The following is an 18,408-nucleotide window of genomic DNA, read 5'->3' as shown; positions in this document are numbered from 1 at the left end:
CGGTGACCTCTCTCTTTAAAACGATGCCACCCCCTCTCCCCGGGTTCTGAACTGACCCACATGGGGAACCATCCTTCCCACGTCCACCTTGTCCAGACCACTCAAGGTCTTATACATTTCAATTGAGTCACCCACAAGCCAGTCTGTCCAATGGTTCCTCATCAAACAACCCACTCCTAGAATCCCTACAGTGTGGACACAGGCCATTTGGCCCATTATCTCCACACCGACCCTCTGAAGAGCATCCCACCCAGACACACCCCAACCCCGTATTCCCCATGGCTAATCCAATGAGTCGGCACAGCCCGAGATACTATGGACAATTTCCCATGGCCAATCCACCCTGAACTGCACATCTTTGGACTGTGGGAGGAAAGTGGAGCACCCGGAGGAAACCCATGCTGACACGTGGAGAACATGCAAACTCTACACTGACAGTTCCGAGAGGGTGGAATCGAACCTGGGTTACTGGCGCGGTGAGGCAGCAGTGCTAACCACTGAGTCACCATATCCTCCCCCGCCTCCCTTCATCATGAAAGTACGGAGCATACAATGAGACTAAAGTTTCAAGACGTGTCTCAATGCGTCTTTTCACTGACCAGGCTCCAGTCACTGACCGGGCTACAGTCTCTGACCGGGCTCCAATCACTGACCGGGCTCCAATCACTGACCGGGCTACAGTCTCTGACCGGGCTCCAATCACTGACCGGGCTACAATCGCTGACTGGGCTCCAGTCTCTGACCGGGCTCCAGTCACGGACCGGGCTACAATCGCTGACCGAGTTACCATCACTGACCGGCCTACAGTCTCTGACCGGGGTCCAGTCACTGACCGGGCTACAGTCTCTGACCGGGCTACAGTCAGTAAACGGGCTACCATCGCTGACCGGGCTACAATCGCTGACCGGGCTCCAGTCACTGACCGGGCTACAAGCACTGACCGGGCTACAAGCACTGACCGGGCTACAAGCACTGACCGGGCTACAGTCACTGACTAGGCGACAATCGCTGACCGGGCTCCAGTCACTGACGGGGCTCCAGTCACTGACCGGGCTCCAGTCACTGACCGGGCTACAAGCACTGACCGGGCTACAAGCACTGACCGGGCTCCAGTCTCTGACCGGGCTCCAGTCTCTGACCGAGCTCCAGTCACTGACCGGGCTCCAATCACTGACCAGTCTACAGCATCTGACCAGGCTACAGTCACTGACCGGGCTACAGTATCTGACCAGGCTACAGTCACTAACCGGGCTACAGTATCTGACCAGGCTACAATCTCTGACCGGGCTCCAGTCACTGACCGGGCTCCAGTCACTGACCGGGCTCCAGTCACTGACCGGGCTCCAAGCACTGACCGGGCTCCAAGCACTGACCGGGCTACAGTCACTGACCGGGTACCAATTACTGACCGGGCTCCAATCACTGACCAGGCTACAGTCACTGACCGGGCTCCAATCACTGACCGGGCTCCAATCACTGACCGGGCTCCAGTCACTGACCGGGCTCCAGTCACTGACCGGGCTACAGTCACTGACCGGGCTACAGTATCTGACCGGGCTACAGTCACTGACCGGGCTCCAGTCACTGACCGGGCTACCGTCACTGACCGGGCTACAGTCACTGACCGGGCTACAGTATCTGACCAGGCTACAGTCACTAACCGGGCTACAGTATCTGACCAGGCTACAATCTCTGACCGGGCTACAGTCACTGACCGTGCTCCAGTCATTGACCGGGCTACAGTCACTGACCGTGCTCCAGTCACTGACCGGGCTCCAGTCACTGACCAGGCTCCAGTCTCGGACCGGGCTCCAGTCACGGACCGGGCTCCAGTCTCTGACCGGGCTCCAATCGCTGATCGGTCTACCGTCACTGACCGGGCTACAATCGCTGACCGGGCTCCAGTCTCTGACCAGGCTCCAGTCTCTGACCGAGCTCCAGTCACTGACTGGGCTCCAATCACTGACCGGGCTACAGTCACTGACCGGGCTACAGTCACTGACCGGGCTCCAGTCACTGACCGGGCTACAGTATCTGACCGGGCTACAGTCACTGACCGGGCTCCAATCACTGGCCGGGCTCCAGTCACTGACCGGGCTACCGTCACTGACCGGGCTACAATTGCTGACCGAGTTACCATCACTGACCGGCCTACAGTCTCTGACCGGGGTCCAATCACTGACCGGTCTACCGTCACTGACCGGGACACAATCGCTGACCGGGCTCCAGTCTCTGACCGAGCTCCAGTCACTGACCGTGCTCCAGTCACTGACCGGGCTACAATCACTGTCCGGGCTCCAGTCACTGACCGGGCTACAGTCTCTGACCGGGCTACAGTCAGTAAACGGGCTACCATCGCTGACCGGGCTACAATCGCTGACCGGGCTCCAGTCACTGACGGGGCTCCAGTCACTGACCGGGCTCCAGTCACTGACCGGGCTACAAGCACTGACCGGGCTACAAGCACTGACCGGGCTCCAGTCTCTGACCGGGCTCCAGTCACTGACCGGGCTCCAATCACTGACCGGGCTCCAATCACTGACCAGTCTACAGCATCTGACCAGGCTACAGTCACTGACCGGGCTCCAGTCACTGACCGGGCTCCAGTCACTGACCGGGCTACAGTATCTGACCGGGCTACAGTCACTGACCGGGCTCCAATCACTGACCGGGCTCCAGTCACTGACCGGGCTACCGTCACTGACCGGGCTACAATTGCTGACCGAGTTACCATCACTGACCGGCCTACAGTCTCTGACCGGGGTCCAATCACTGACCGGTCTACCGTCACTGACCGGGATACAATCGCTGACCGGGCTCCAGTCTCTGACCGAGCTCCAGTCACTGACCGTGCTCCAGTCACTGACCGGGCTACAATCACTGTCCGGGCTCCAGTCACTGACCGGGCTACAGTCTCTGACCGGGCTACAGTCAGTAAACGGGCTACCATCGCTGACCGGGCTACAATCGCTGACCGGGCTCCAGTCACTGACGGGGCTCCAGTCACTGACCGGGCTCCAGTCACTGACCGGGCTACAAGCACTGACCGGGCTACAAGCACTGACCGGGCTCCAGTCTCTGACCGGGCTCCAGTCACTGACCGGGCTCCAATCACTGACCGGGCTCCAATCACTGACCAGTCTACAGCATCTGACCAGGCTACAGTCACTGACCGGGCTACAGTATCTGACCAGGCTACAATCTCTGACCGGGCTACAATCTCTGACCGGGCTACAGTCACTGACCGTGCTCCAGTCACTGACCGGGCTCCAGTCACTGACCGGGCTCCAGTCACTGACCGGGCTCCAAGCACTGACCGGGCTACAGTCACTGACCGGGTACCAATTACTGACCGGGCTCCAATCACTGACCAGGCTACAGTCACTGACCGGGCTCCAATCACTGACCGGGCTCCAATCACTGACCAGGCTCCAGTAACTGACCGGGCTCCAGTCACTGACCGGGCTACAGTCACTGACCGGGCTACAGTCACTGACCGGGCTCCAGTCACTGACCGGGCTACCGTCACTGACCGGGCTACAATCGCTGACCGAGTTACCATCACTGACCGGCCTACAGTCTCTGACCGGGCTACAGTCTCTGACCGGGCTACAGTCAGTAAACGGGCTACCATCGCTGACCGGGCTACAATCGCTGACCGGGCTCCAGTCACTGACCGGGCTCCAGTCACTGACCGGGCTCCAGTCACTGACCGGGCTACAAGCACTGACCGGGCTACAAGCACTGACCGGGCGACAATCGCTGACCGGGCTCCAGTCACTGACCGGGCTCCAGTCACTGACCGGGCTCCAGTCACTGACCGGGCTACAAGCACTGACCGGGCTACAAGCACTGACCGGGCTACAAGCACTGACCGGGCTCCAGTCTCTGACCAGGCTCCAGTCTCTGACCAGGCTCCAATCACTGACCGGGCTACAGTCTCTGACCGGGCTACAGTCTCTGACTGGGCTCCAGTCACTGACCAGGCTCCAATCACTGACCGGGCTACAGTCTCTGACCGGGCTACAGTCTCTGACCGGGCTCCAGTCACTGACCAGGCTCCAATCACTGACCGGGCTACAGTCTCTGACCGGGCTCCAATCACTGACCGGGCTACAGTCACTGACCGTGCTCCAGTCACTGGTCAGGCTACAATCTCTGAATGGGCTCCAGTCACTGACCGGGCTACAGTCACTGACCGGGCTCCAGTCTCTGACCGAGCTCCAGTCACTGACCGGGCTCCAATCACTGACCAGTCTACAGTATCTGACCAGGCTACAGTCACTGACCGGGCTACAGTATCTGACCAGGCTACAGTCACTGACCGGGCTACAGTATCTGACCAGGCTACAATCTCTGACCGGGCTCCAATCACTGACCGGGCTCCAGTCACTGACCGGGCTCCAGTCACTGACCGGGCTACAAGCACTGACCGGGCTACAAGCACTGACCGGGCTACAGTCACTGACCTTGCTACAGTCACTGACCGGGCTACAGTCTCTGACCAGGCTCCAATCACTGACCGGGCTACAGTCACTGACCGGGCTACAGTCACTGACTAGGCTCCAATCACTGACCGGGCTACAGTCTCTGACCGGGCTACAGTCACTGACCGTGCTCCAGTCACTGACCGGGCTACAGTCACTGACCGTGCTCCAGTCACTGACCGGGCTACAATCGCTGACCGGGCTACAGTCACTGACCGTGCTCCAGTCACTGACCGGGCTACAATCGCTGACCGGGCTACAATCGCTGACCGGGCTCCAGTCTCTGACCGGGCTACAGTCACTGACCTTGCTACAGTCTCTGACCGGGCTACAGTCACTGACCGGGCTCCAATCACTGACCAGTCTACAGTCACTGACCGGGCTACAGTATCTGAACGGGCTACAGTCACTGACCAGTCTACAGTCACTGACCGGGCTACAGTATCTGAACGGGCTACAGTCACTGACTGGGCTACAATCTCTGAACGGGCTCCAGTCACTGACCGGGCTCCAATCACTGACCGGGTTCCAGTCACTGACCAGGCTACAATTTTTGACCGGGCTCCAGTCACTGACCGGGCTCCAGTCACTGACCGGGCTACAGTCACTGACCGTGCTCCAGTCGCTGACCGGGCTACAATCGCTGACCGGGCTACAGTCACTGACCGTGCGCCAGTCACTGACCGGGCTACAATCGCTGACCGGGCTACAATCGCTGACCGGGCTCCAGTCTCTGACCGGGCTACAGTCACTGACCTTGCTACAGTCTCTGACCAGTCTACAGTCACTGACCGGGCTACAGTATCTGAACGGGCTACAGTCACTGACCAGTCTACAGTCACTGACCGGGCTACAGTATCTGAACGGGCTACAGTCACTGACTGGGCTACAATCTCTGAACGGGCTCCAGTCACTGACCGGGCTCCAATCACTGACCGGGCTCCAGTCACTGACCAGGCTACAATTTTTGACCGGGCTCCAGTCACTGACCGGGCTCCAGTCACTGACCGGGCTCCAGTCACTGACCGGGTACCAATTACTGACCGGGCTCCAATCACTGACCAGGCTCCAATCACTGACCGGGCTCCAATCACTGACCGGGCTCCAGTCACTGACCGGGCTACAGTCACTGACCGGGCTACAGTCACTGACCGGGCTACAGTCACTGACTGGGCTCCAATCACTGACCGGGCTACAGTCACTGACCGGACTACAGTCACTGACCGGACTACAATCTCTGACCGGGCTACAGTCTCTGACCGGGTTATCGCTGTATTCTACTGTTTGTGTAACACCTCACGTGGTCTAATGCTGTTCGATAGCCCCTTTTGTGATGGCTCTAGGGATGTTTTGCGACGGCACTACATAAATACAAGTCATCCCGCCACCAGCACCCCCCCACCAATCCCCCCAGAATTCCCGTTGGCTGGACCCTTCCTTTGACCGAGCCCGGATTAAAGTTTCATTCCAATGGGACATACATCAGACACTGGCAGCAAGCTCCGCAAATAAACTCTGGGATAAGCGTCTCGCTGGGACTGGTGGAGGTGACGATTGAAGGTAAGCAGTTTCTGACCGAGTTCATTGTTCACGCCAGCCAGATGTGCTGAACAGCAAGAAATCACCCTTCAGCCACAACTACATTCCCCCAAGACAAACCGGGCCTTGATTCCTCACTGGGTCTGTCCCACAGGGCTCTCTGCTTCTGCTCCCCCTCTGGGAGATTCAAAAACGGGCGTTTGCCCAATTCAGAGAGGGGGCAAAATGTTGTTTTTTTCCCCCAGGTCTGAGCATCTTTGGAATTCTCTGAGTGAAAGGGCCAGGGACAACAGCAGATTTGGAAGGCACAGCTCCATAGATTCTTGATCAACATTATGAAATGTTTTCATAGAAACCTTACAGGGTGGAAGCAGGCCATTCGGCCCAACAAGTCCACACCAACCCTCCGAAGAGGGACCTACTCCACGACCTTATTGCTGCAGATTTCCCCCCGACTGATGCACCTACCCTACACATCCCTGAACACCATGGGCAATTTACCTATTTTTGGATTGTGGGTGGAAACCAGAGGAAACTCATGCAGACACGGGGAGAATGTGCAAATTTCACACAGTCAGGTCACCCAAGGCTGGGATTGAACCTGGCTTCCTAGTGCTGTGAGGCAGCAGTGCTAACCACTGTGCCACTCAGGTGGGGATAAGAAATGTGTAATGATCAGATCAAGTCACTATTGGGTTGAATGGCAGATCCTCGAGGGGCTGAATGGCCTCCTCCTGCACCTATCCTGTACATTCCCATGTAAGGGAGTGGTCTTTGCTCATTTCCTCCTCCTGGGAACATATTTCCCTCTAACCTACCCTACTGTTGAATGGACTCACAAACTCTTAACATTCTCCTGTACCTGTGTTTTTGTTTTTGCTGCTGTTTCCCTATTATTTACTTATCTGTGCTACTTAACGCTGTGATCTGCCTGTATTGCTCGCAATACAAAGCCTTTCACTGTGCCTTGGTACATGTGACAATGAATTCAATTCAATTCAACCCTCTGCCCACCAGAGACATCTCGGTGCAGTACCAGGGGAATGTCCCGCATTGTCAAAGGTGCCATCTTACAAACATGAACCCCAGCTGCCCCTCTTGGGTGATCGCAATGTGCCCCCAGTTCGTAAGGAGGGCAGGCAGTACTCATTCCTATTTAATTCCCCCCACCCTCAATTTCACTCCTGCTTTAGAAACTCAATCACAGGAATTGGACATCACTACCCCAGGCAGTATTTATTGCCCCATCCCTAATTGCTCAGAGGGCAGTTAAGAGCCAACTGTGGGTGTGGAGTCACATGTAGGTAATTTCCTTCCCTAAAGGACATTAGTGACCCAGATGGGTTTTTTCAAACAATGGACTCATGGTCACACATAATCACAGATATTCTTCATTGCATTCAACGGCATGGTGGGATTTGAACCTGGGTCCCCATAGCATTACCCAGCTCTCTGAGTAACAGTGCAGTGATGGTACCACTAGGCCTTCTCACCCCCACCCCTACCCCTACCCCTTAAACTAACAACGCAGTCTTACACATACACACACTGTCACTCATACACTCTCTCTTTCACACACACCCGCACACATACAATTTCACACATGCATACAAACACACACACACACAAATGTACACTCACACACATACACACTCTCTCACACACACTTTCACACATGCATACAAACACACACACACACATGCAGTCTCTCTCACACACACACGCTCCCACACACAGTCTCTCACACACTCACACACACTTTCACGCATGCATACAAACACACAAATGTACACACTCTCTCTCATACACACACTCTCTGTCTCTCTCTCACACACAATCTCATAACAATTTCACACTTGCATACACACACATACACACGAATGTACACTCACACATTCTCTCTCACACACACGCGCTCTGTCTCTCTATCTCACTCACACACCAGAAGCTTGCTGCATTTTCAGCATTATGAGTGTAATTAGATTTCAGAAGTAGCTATCTATGTCATGATGGGGTTGTACAGGACCTTGGTGAGGCCTCGTCTGGAGTACTCTATCCAGTTCTAGTCGACCTGTTACAGAAAGGATATTATTAAACTAGAGAGGGTGCAGAAGATTTTGACCAGGATGTTGCTGGGAATGGAAGGTTGGAGATATGAGGAGAGGCTGGGGCTTTGTTCACTGGAGCTCTGTAGGAGGTTGAGGGGTGACCTTCTAAAGGTTTATAAAATCCTGAGGGGCAGAGATAAGGTGAATGGCAAATGTCTTTTCCCTAGGATGGGGGATTTCAAAACTAGGGGCACATTTCTAGGATGAGGAGACCGTTTTAAAAAAAGACTCTAGATCAGAGTGGTGCTGGAAAAGCACAGCAGGTGATTTTTCCTGCTCCTCGGATGCTGCCTGACCTGCTGTGCTTTTCCAGCACCACTCTAATCTAGAATCTGGCTTCCAGCATCTTCAGTCCTCACTTTTGCCTAGTTTTAAAAAAGACATGAGGGGCAATTTCTTTACCACCAGAGAGTGGTTCGTGTGTGGAATGAGCTTCCAGAGGAAGTGGTGGATGTGGGTACAGTTACAATGTTTAAAAAGACAGTCGGATAAGTTCATGAATAAGAAATGTTTTGAGGGATTTGCGCCAAGCACAGGCAGGTGGGACTAGTTTAATTTGGGATAATGGACTGGCTGGGCCGAAGGTTCTGTTTCTGTGCTGGATGACTCTATTTGCCCAGAAGATTATTTCTGAAATGGTGTTACGGGGGAAATGCAAGCCGTTTGTTTATTTGCATGGTCGGCTGGGATTAGGTGAAGCTGCCCCCAGTAGGGAGGCGCGACCATAAGCCAGACCTTGGAGCAATGACAGAGCTAGGTCAGAGAGCAGTAAACGAGAGACACGATCTGTGACTGTTTATGTCGTCAGCTCCCAGGACACACTAATCCTTTGCCAAAGTCGATGAGTTGCATGCTGTCGGTCAAACGGCCGTTCGGGGCCCCTCTTCCCCTTGTAGGCGCTAGGTCAGCGTAGGAGGTTGCCTCAGCCACTAGCGAGTGGCAGGACCTCACCATCCATCACTCTCGGTCAGGGGTCAGAGGTCAAAGCCCAGCAGCTGTAACTGCTTGGCAAACAGAAATAGAAGTCAAATTCAGGTTTTATTTTATTTTATTGTTTTCATTGGAAGGACAAAGCAGGGGCAGCTTTCGCTCTGGGCGGGGATTGACTGAGCATCTGGGCTCTGTCTGAACAGGAAATAGCTTTGGCCTGGGAAAGGGGTCCCTGAAGGGAATGGAGCCTGTTGCTCAGGTCCCTGAGTCAGAGTCTCTCTCTCTCTCTCTCTCTCTCTCTCTCTCACACACACACTTGGCCACGGGGAAAGGGGACCATCAAATTCTCAGCACTAACGGAAGGGAAGGTTGCTCAGTCCAGTGTTAAGCCACCACCAGATTCTGGGATCTCCACACTTCCTACCCGGCACAGCATTCAATCACCAAGAACCTGCTCACTTCAACAAGACCCTCGGCCCAGTGGGAAACTGTACCATGTCAGGGTAAGGTGACCGGTTACCACAGAAAGGCCCAGTTACCCTCGGTCTGTCGGCACGGGATGGGGGGGGGGCCAGGTGGGAAAGGGGCACAGGGGAAGGGGCAAGAGCAGGGACACATGGAGAGGGCAGGGATGGGGGAGATGGGGAGGGGAAGGGGTATGGAAGCGGGGAGAGACAGGGGGCAGAAGCAGTCGGAGATGACTCAGGGGTGAGTGGGGGGGCAGGGACGGGGGAGGAGAGAGGGCACAAGGTCGGGGAGAGAGAGGGGGAAGGGGCTGGGGGAGAGAGGGGGGGCAGGGAGTGGGGTGAGGGGGGGCAGGGACTGGGGGCAGGGAGTGGGGGGAGGGAGCACGGGCTGGGGGAGGATTGGGGGCAGAGACTGAGGGGGAGAGAGGGGGAAAGAGGAGGGGAAAAGGAGAGAGGGTGTCAGGATAAACTGAGAGGGCATGATGCAGAGAGAGGAGGACCCACACAATCAGAGACAGAAAGACATCGAGGTGGTTACATACCTGAGCCAATCAAGATTAAAAATACCTTTCAGACCAGGAGTACCAACAATCCCACTGGGAAAACCAACCCTCACTGAAACAGCCAGATTCCAATCCTAACGAGTTACCAATCACAGGGTTAATCTGGAATCTGGCTGGCGGGAGGCAGGAATCTGATTGATCTGCAGCCCCACCAGCTCCAACACTGCCCCATTATTGAGACACAGAGTGCACTAACACCCTCCCCCTCCTCCGGGAATGCTAAACACAGACAGAGCGAGAGTCAGAGGGACAGAGAGACTGAGGAGGAGAGCAGCAAAGGGGCAGGCTGGAACGCTAAGGAGGGAATCGAGGCCTTGGAAAGGGCAGGCCCAATTTTCCCTGTTCTGACAAAATGGCATTGGACTGGGACACTTCTGACTGGAGTGTAGACGGTGACCTTAGAGAGGTTTATAAAATCATGAGGGGTACAGGTAGGATTAATGGTAGGTGTCTTTTCCCTAGGGTGGGAGATTTCTAGACGAGAGAGCACATTTTTGAGGTGAGAGGAGAGAGATTTAAAAAAAGAGATAGTTTGACGGAGAGTAATCAGCTGTAGAATGAATTTCCTGAGGAAGTAGGTTTACAAAATGAGGAGGGGCATGGATTGGGTAAATCGGCAAAGTCTGTTCCCTGGGGTCGGGGAGTCCAGAACGAGAGTTTAGGGTGAGAGGGGAAAGATATAAAAGGGATCTGAGGGGCAACGTTTTCACACAGAGAGTGGTACGTGTGTGGAATGAGCTGCCAGAGGAAGTGGTGGAGGCTGGTACAATTACAACATTTAAGAGGCATTTGGATGGGTATATGAATAGGAAGGGTTTGGAGGGATATGGGCCGGGTGCTGGCAGGTGGGACTAGACTGGGTTGGGATATCAGGTCGGCATGGACGGGTTGGACCGAAGGGTCTGTTTCCGTGCTGTATGTGGTGGATGTGGGTACAGTTACAACATTTAAAAGACACTTAGATAACTCCATGAATAGGAAAGATTTGGAGGGAGATGGGCAAGGAGCAGGCAGGTGGGAATGGTTTAGTTTGAGATTATGTTCGGCATGGACTGGTTGGACCAAGGGGTCTGTTTCTGTGTACTGTGACTCTCCGACTCTATGTCACAGAAATAATGAAGGAGAGAGTAACTCAGGGGAGATCGCTCACAGACATCCTGTCAGACATAACAATACCCCCCCCCAGCATGGGCTGATCAACCACTGAAGTCATCCACAGCTCATGTTTAAGCTCAGGACGGGCCAGACTCTCTTGTGGCACCACGGTAGTGTCCCTCCCTCTGAGCCAGGAGACCTGGGTTCAAGTCCCAGCTGCTTTAGAGAGTTTGTCAGAACATTTCACCGAATCTTAGAAAAATGTCTAAAAGCAGGAGGGTATGGAAGGATGTGCTGGTGTAGTGAGAGAGGAACATAATGACCAGTACAGAGTGGGTGGGCCGAATGGCTTGTCTATCTCCTGTGTGTTCTATGGGTGATGTAGAGGTCACCTACCATTAATCCTGCCTGGAAGGTCAAGTTGCTTTGGTCCAACTAGACCATACAGCTGGCCCTCAGAGAGAGAGAGCATGCGAGATAACTGGTGGTGGGTTTACCTGAGAGTCACTGTGCCTCAGGCGACAGGAGAGATTAAGAAGGAGAGCTCTTCACGCTGACCTCAGTTGGTGCAGGAACTGAACCCACACCACTGGCATTACTCTGCATTGCAAACCAGCCATCCAGCCAACTGAGCTATAGTGAAACAGCCCAGCCATTCAACCACTGGGGCCAAAGGGAGAGACTGAGCCACAAATAGCAGCAAACAGCTTTGTAAGAGAGCGGGGAGAGAGACACCCTCTACGTGAAAAGGTTAACCCTCAGGCCCCTTTTAAACCTTTCCCTTCTCACCTTCGGCCAATGTCCCCAACCCTGGGGAACAAACCATTCCTATTAACCTTATCTACGCCCCCCTCGATTTTACAAACATCTATAAAGGTCACCCGTCAGCCTCCAGTGAAAAATGTTCCAACCTCTAACTTCTAACTCAAACCTTGCAAACGTCCTGGTATAGTTTTTCTGCACCCTCTCCAATTAAATAATATCCTTCCTATAACAGGGTGACCTGGATACTGGACAATGTATTCTGAAAGTGTCCTCACCAACGTCCTTCATAAAGGATGTAAGTGCGCTGGCAGTGGTTCAGAGGAGGTTTTCCAGATTGATACCTGGAAGGAGTGGGCTGTTTGGTTGAGGAAAAGTACAGTCAGGAAAAGGTGGATGTGAGAGTGATGCTTCCCGTCATGGATCAGCCCAGAAACAGGGGGTACGGATTTAAAATTCAGGGTCACCCTGTCAGGTCAGGGCTGAGGAGAATTTGTTCTCTCTCTCTCTCTCTCAGAGGGTCGTCTGACTCTGGAAATCTCTATCTCCAAAAAGTGTCGGAGGCGGGGACAGCGAATATTTCAAAGGGTGTTGGCAGGGGGAGGGGGGTGTCAAATGTCATCGGGGATAGATGGGAGAGAGGAAATCAAAACGCAAACAGGTCAACCTTGATATAGCAGGCTCAAAGAGGCTGAGTGGCCCTCATCCACTCTGTGTCACGTTAAAACTGAGAGCGGGGCAGTTTCGGGTGATGTCACGCACATCGCTTGGCATGAAGGGGAGAGGGAATGTGGACACCCTCCCTCGAGAGGCTGTCGGGAAGGGTTTAGAGGGGTATGGGTCGGGTGCTGGCAAATGGGAGTAGACTGGGTTGGGATATCTGGTCGGCATGGATGAGTTGGGCCGAAGGGTCTGTCTCAGTGCTGTACAGCTCTATGACTCTAGGATTGAGGCTGGAGACTGTTTAAAATGAACTGGGGAAAACAGTTATAAAGTAAGTGACTGACAGTATGGGCTTGAAGGGCTGAACGGTCTCTTTCTGTTCCTGCAAGGGTGAGAAAGGCCAGACGCTGCCCAGAGTGGAGAAGTCAGGCCTGGAAACGAGCTGAGGAGCCTGCCCTAGAGTGTGGTGATAGTGAGCCAGGGCAAATATCTCCGAGTCCAGAGGATCTCTCCTCCTTCCAGGCCTGAAACACAGTCACACTCAACTGGAGACGTTAACTCTGTCTCTCTCTCTCTCTCTCTCTCTCTCTCTCTCTCTCCACAGACACTGTTAGACCTCCTGAGCTTCTCCACCCATCTCAATCTGTTTCAGATTTATAGCAGCTGCAGCATTTTGTTTTTTGATTCAAGAGCAAAGGCTATTCGACAGGGGGTGGAATCACAGGTCTATCACAAACGATTGCAAGCACAGCTCCTCCTGCCCACACACAGACCTACGCACACATCCCCGCACACACACACACCCACACACATACAGACACACTGCCCCACCCACAAACCACCCCCTCCCCCCCACACCCACAAACCACCCCTCCCCCCCCACCCCCACCCACTAAACCACCCCCTCCCCCCCACACACACTAAACCACCCCCTCCCCCCCCCACACACCCACTAAACCACCCCCTCCCCCCCACACCCCCACAAACCACCCCCTCCCCCCCACACCCCCACAAACCACCCCCTCCCCCCCCACACACCCACTAAACCACCCCCTCCCCCCACAAACCACCCCCTCTCCCCACACCCCCACTAACCACCCCCTTCCCCCCACACCCCCACAAACCACCCCCTCCCCCCCACACACCCACTAAACCACCCCCTCCCCCCACAAACCACCCCCTCTCCCCACACCCCCACAAACCACCCCCTTCCCCCCACACCCCCACAAACCACCCCCTCCCCCCCACACCCCCACTAAACCACCCCCTCCCCCCACACCCCCACAAACCACCCCCTCCCCCCCACACCCCCACAAACCACCCCCTCCCCCCCCCACACACCCACAAACCACCCCCTCCTCCCCCACACCCACAAACCACCCCCTCCCCCCCCACACCCACAAACCACCCCCTCCCCATACACACCCCCACAAACCACCCCCTCCCCCCCCCACACCCACAAACCACCCCCTCCCCATACACACCCCCACAAACCACCCCCTCCCCCCCACACCCCCACAAACCACCCCCTCCCCCCCACACCCACAAACCACCCCCTCCCCCCCACACCCACAAACCACCCACTCCCCCCCACACCCACAAACCACCCCCTCCCCCCCACACACCCACAAACCACCCCCTCCCCCCCACAAACCACCCCCTCCCCCCCACACACCCACAAACCACCCCCTCCCCCCCACAAACCACCCCCTCCCCCCCCACACCCACAAACCACCCCCTCCCCCCCACAAACCACCCCCTCCCCCCCACAAACCACCCCCTCCCCCCCACACGCCCACAAACTACCCCCTCCCCCCCACACCCATACAAATGCCCTTCCACACAAACCATTTAGATGCAAACACAAGCACTCACACACACACACACACACACACACACACTCCCTCCCTCCCACCACAGACGTTGGAGGGGCTGAATGGCCTCAGTTTGCTGGAATGATTGGACTATGTTCCACTCGGCCAGCCTCAGCTCTCTGCAAGAACCGGTCGGACCGGTTTGAGGAGCCTCTAACATCTCTCTGAGCTGTAACCTAACCCTGCAGGAGGAGCTGCTCTCAGAGAAAAACCTCTCCAACCTATTCCCACACTCTCTCCTGAAGTTCCCCTGAGCATGTCCTCAACCCCTCATTGCCCTTTCAGGTTCCAGATCACTCTGTTAAGAAAAAAAAGCTTTGCATTTACGTAGTGCCATTCAGTCACTACACAACGCCAGGATTAGGCCGTTTGGCCCTTTTGAGCCTGCTCCACTATTCAATCTGATCGTGGCTGATCGTCCAACTCAGTCCCCTGTTCCCACTTTCTCCCCCATACCCTTTAATCCCTTTACCCCTGAGAACTGTATCTACCTCCTTCTCAGAAACATTCAATGTTTTGGTCTGTGGCAGAGAATTCCACAGGCTCTCCCCCCCCCCCCCACCACCACCAACTCTCTGGGTGAAGGATATTTCTCCTCATCTCTGTCCCATCCCATATCCTTAGTCTCTGGCCCCTGGTTCTGGACTCCCCCACTCACTGGGAACGTCCTACCTGGGTTTACTCTGTCTCGTCCTGTTGGAATTTAATCAGGGTCTGAGAAATCCCGCCACATCAGTCCTTTAAATTCCAGCCAATATAATCCTCATGAGTTAGCCTCTCCTCATGCCTCAGTCCCCGTCATCCCAGGGATCAGTCTGGTAACGCCTCACTGCTCTCCCTCCATCACCAGAACATCCTGCCTCAGGTAAGGGGAACACAACTGCACACAGTACTCCAGGGGTGGCCTCACCAAGACCCTGTACAACTGCAGTGAGACATCCCAGCTCCTGTACCCCAACCCTCTCGCTATAATGGCCACTGCACCATTTACCCTTCTGTACTGCCTGCTATGCCTGTAGTGTTTACCTCCAGTGACCAGGGCACAGGGAGGCCTAGATCTTGTTGAACATTCCCCTCTCTCAATTTACAGCCATTCAGATAATAATCTGCCTTCCTGTTCTAGCTACCTCATATTTAATGACGTTAATTGCAGGTTAAATATTAACCAGGACATGGAGGAGGATTCTCTCCCATCTCTTTAGAGAAAAAAGTGGGTCCTCCCTATCCAAAAGGAGCAGACAGAGCCACAGTTCAAATCCACTTCCAATACATCACTTCCAAACCTGGCTCTGTGCCGCCTGTGCTTCAGTGAGATATTGCTGCATTGCTATAGCACCTCTCGCAATTTCAGAATGTTGCGAGTGATTCATGGCCACTGCAGAGCAATCTGATGGAGGAGTCCAGAGTTATACAGGACGGAAACAGACCCTTTGGTCCAACCAGTCCTCTCAAATTTCAAACCTAATGTTGATCCTGCTTTTTGTGCACCTTCTCTGAAGCAGTAACTTTGTGATCTTTGTATAGTAAGATCTACTGAGATGGCACGGTGGCTCAGTGGTTAGCATTGCTGCCTCATAGCGCCAAGGACCCGGGTTTCATTCCCGTCTCGGGCGACTGTGTGTGGAGTTTACACGTTCTCCCTGTGTTTGTGTGGGTTTACTCCCGCAATCCAAAGATGTACAGGTCAGGTGAATTGGCCATGCTAAACTGCCCATAGTGTTAGGTGCATTAGTCAGGGGCATATATAGGGTAGGGGAATGGGTCTGGGTGAGTTACTCTTTGGAGGGTTGGTGTGGACTTGTTGGGCCGAAGGGGCCTGTTTCCATACTGTAGGGAATCTGATCTAATCATACCTGTACTGCAAGCACACCAAAGTCTTTACTGTACCCAGGTAGATGTGACAATAATAAATCAAATCAAACCAGTCCATGCCGACCATAATCCCAAACTAAACTACTCCCAGCTGCCTGCTCCTGGCCCATTTGCCTCCAAATATTTCTTATTCATGTACTTATCCAAAAATCTTTTAAACGTTGTAACTGTATCTGCATCCACCACTTCCTCTGGCAGCTCATTCCATACACAAACCACTCTGGGTAAAATAAAAAGTTGTCTTTTTTTTTTAAAACCTTTCTCCTCTCACCTTAAAAACATGTCCTTTAATTTTGAAATCCTAGGGAAAAGACACCTGCCATTCACCTTATCCACGCCCCTCATGATTTTATAAACCTCTATAAGGTCACCCCTCAACCTCCTATGCTGCAGGGAAAACAAGTCCCAGTCTCTCATTGTTACACCACTGAAAAAAATGAGGTTGTCTTCTTCAGGAAATGGGGAACTTGTAGAAGGACATCGGTGTTGAGTTATGAACTGTTTCTCTTGGCCATCCTGACATTGATAGTGGCTCAGCTGGAGTGAAAAATGTTGATGCCTTTGAGAGAGGTTACCTTTAAATGCTGTACGCATACAATGCTGCACCTCTGCCTGACTGTCACACACAGACATCTGTTGCTTACTATGATGCCTGCTCCATAACTTACAATGTAGAATAGAATCCCTACAGAGTGAACAAAAAAAGGCCCATTGAGCTCACACTGACCCTCCATCCCAGACTTACTCCATGCCTATAACCCTGCATCTCCCATGGATGACCCACCTAGCCTGCACACTCTAGCATGGCCATTCCACCCTAATCTGCACATCTTTGGGAGTATGGGATGAAACTGGAACTCCCAGAGGAAACCCACGCAGACACGGGGAGAATGTGCAAACTCAACGCAAACAGTTATCTAAGGCTGGAATTGAACCCAGGTCCCTGGCGCTGTGCGGCAGCAGCATTAACCATTGAGCCACCATGCTGTGCTTTATAGTCTTAAATAAACTAACCCACCGAATCAAACAATCCCTGACAAGTGACTGAGTGTTAGATTGTTAATGTTGATAGGACAAAGGAGGTTGTTGGTGAGCAGATTGGGCCTGAACCCACTGGCCCTTTAGAGAAATGAGGGGTTAGGCCGATGAAACATTGTAGGGGTCTCAGCGGTGGAGATACGGAGAGGATGTCTCCCCTTGTGGGAGAGGCTGGAACTACAGGACACCATTTGAAAAGGAAGGTCTCCTTTCTGAAATGGAGTTGAAGAGGGAATTTCTTCTTCCAGACTGTAGGTCGTCCGGGGAACTATCTCCCAGAAACCATCAGGGACTGGGTCACTGAATACATTAGAGGGGAGGTGATGGCTGAGTGGTATTATTGATAGGCTATTAATTCAGGGATCTGGGTTCAAATCCCGCTACAGCAGATGGCGGAATCTGAATCCAATAAAAATCTGGAATTAAGAGTCTAATGGTGTCTGTGAATCACAGAAAAAAAACAATCTGTTTCACTAATGTCCTTTAGGGAGAGAAAGTGCCATCTTTACCTGGTCTGAGCCTACATGTGACTCCAGACCCACAGCAATGGGGTTGAATCTTAACTGCCCTCTGGGCAATTAGGGATGGGTAATAAATGCTGGGCCTAGCCATCCACATTCTGTGAATGAATATTTTTTTTAAAAAATAAAGCGGATTTTGATGACAGGGTCAAGGGTTATGGGGGAAAGGGGACAGCAAAGGCCACGTAAGAATCTCACTGAGGACTGAAGGGGCTGAATGGCCTCCTCCTCTTCCAAATTTGTTCTGTCGTCTCTCCATAAAGACTGCCAGACCAGAGTGTTCTGAGCAGTTTGTTGAGCATTGAAAACAGGTGTTAATGTGTGGGATAGTCTCTGCATGGGCCTTCTCAGGGTTACACACAACCCCTCACTCTGGGCACCACCCGGGGCCCAGGGAAAACACAGACACAGTCCAAACGTCCTTCAACACCAGCCAGACAATGCAGCTGGTGATAGAAGCTGGGGGGGAAAAAGGAGGGTGTTCTGTCA

At 53.6% G+C, this 18,408-nt stretch overlaps 1 protein-coding gene across 2 annotated transcripts in view; it reads right to left on the bottom strand.

Moving 5' to 3' along the window:
- Positions 1-18,408, bottom strand: part of numbl (NUMB like endocytic adaptor protein) — a 169,310-nt gene that overhangs the window by 36,191 nt on the left and 114,711 nt on the right. The gene's annotated exons all lie outside the window — the stretch shown is intronic.

Source organism: Chiloscyllium punctatum, chromosome 29, assembly GCF_047496795.1.
Source record: "Chiloscyllium punctatum isolate Juve2018m chromosome 29, sChiPun1.3, whole genome shotgun sequence".
NCBI lineage: Eukaryota > Metazoa > Chordata > Chondrichthyes > Orectolobiformes > Hemiscylliidae > Chiloscyllium > Chiloscyllium punctatum.
The sequence above is the reverse complement of the archived record's forward strand: the minus strand, read 5'-3'. Positions and strand labels throughout refer to the sequence as shown.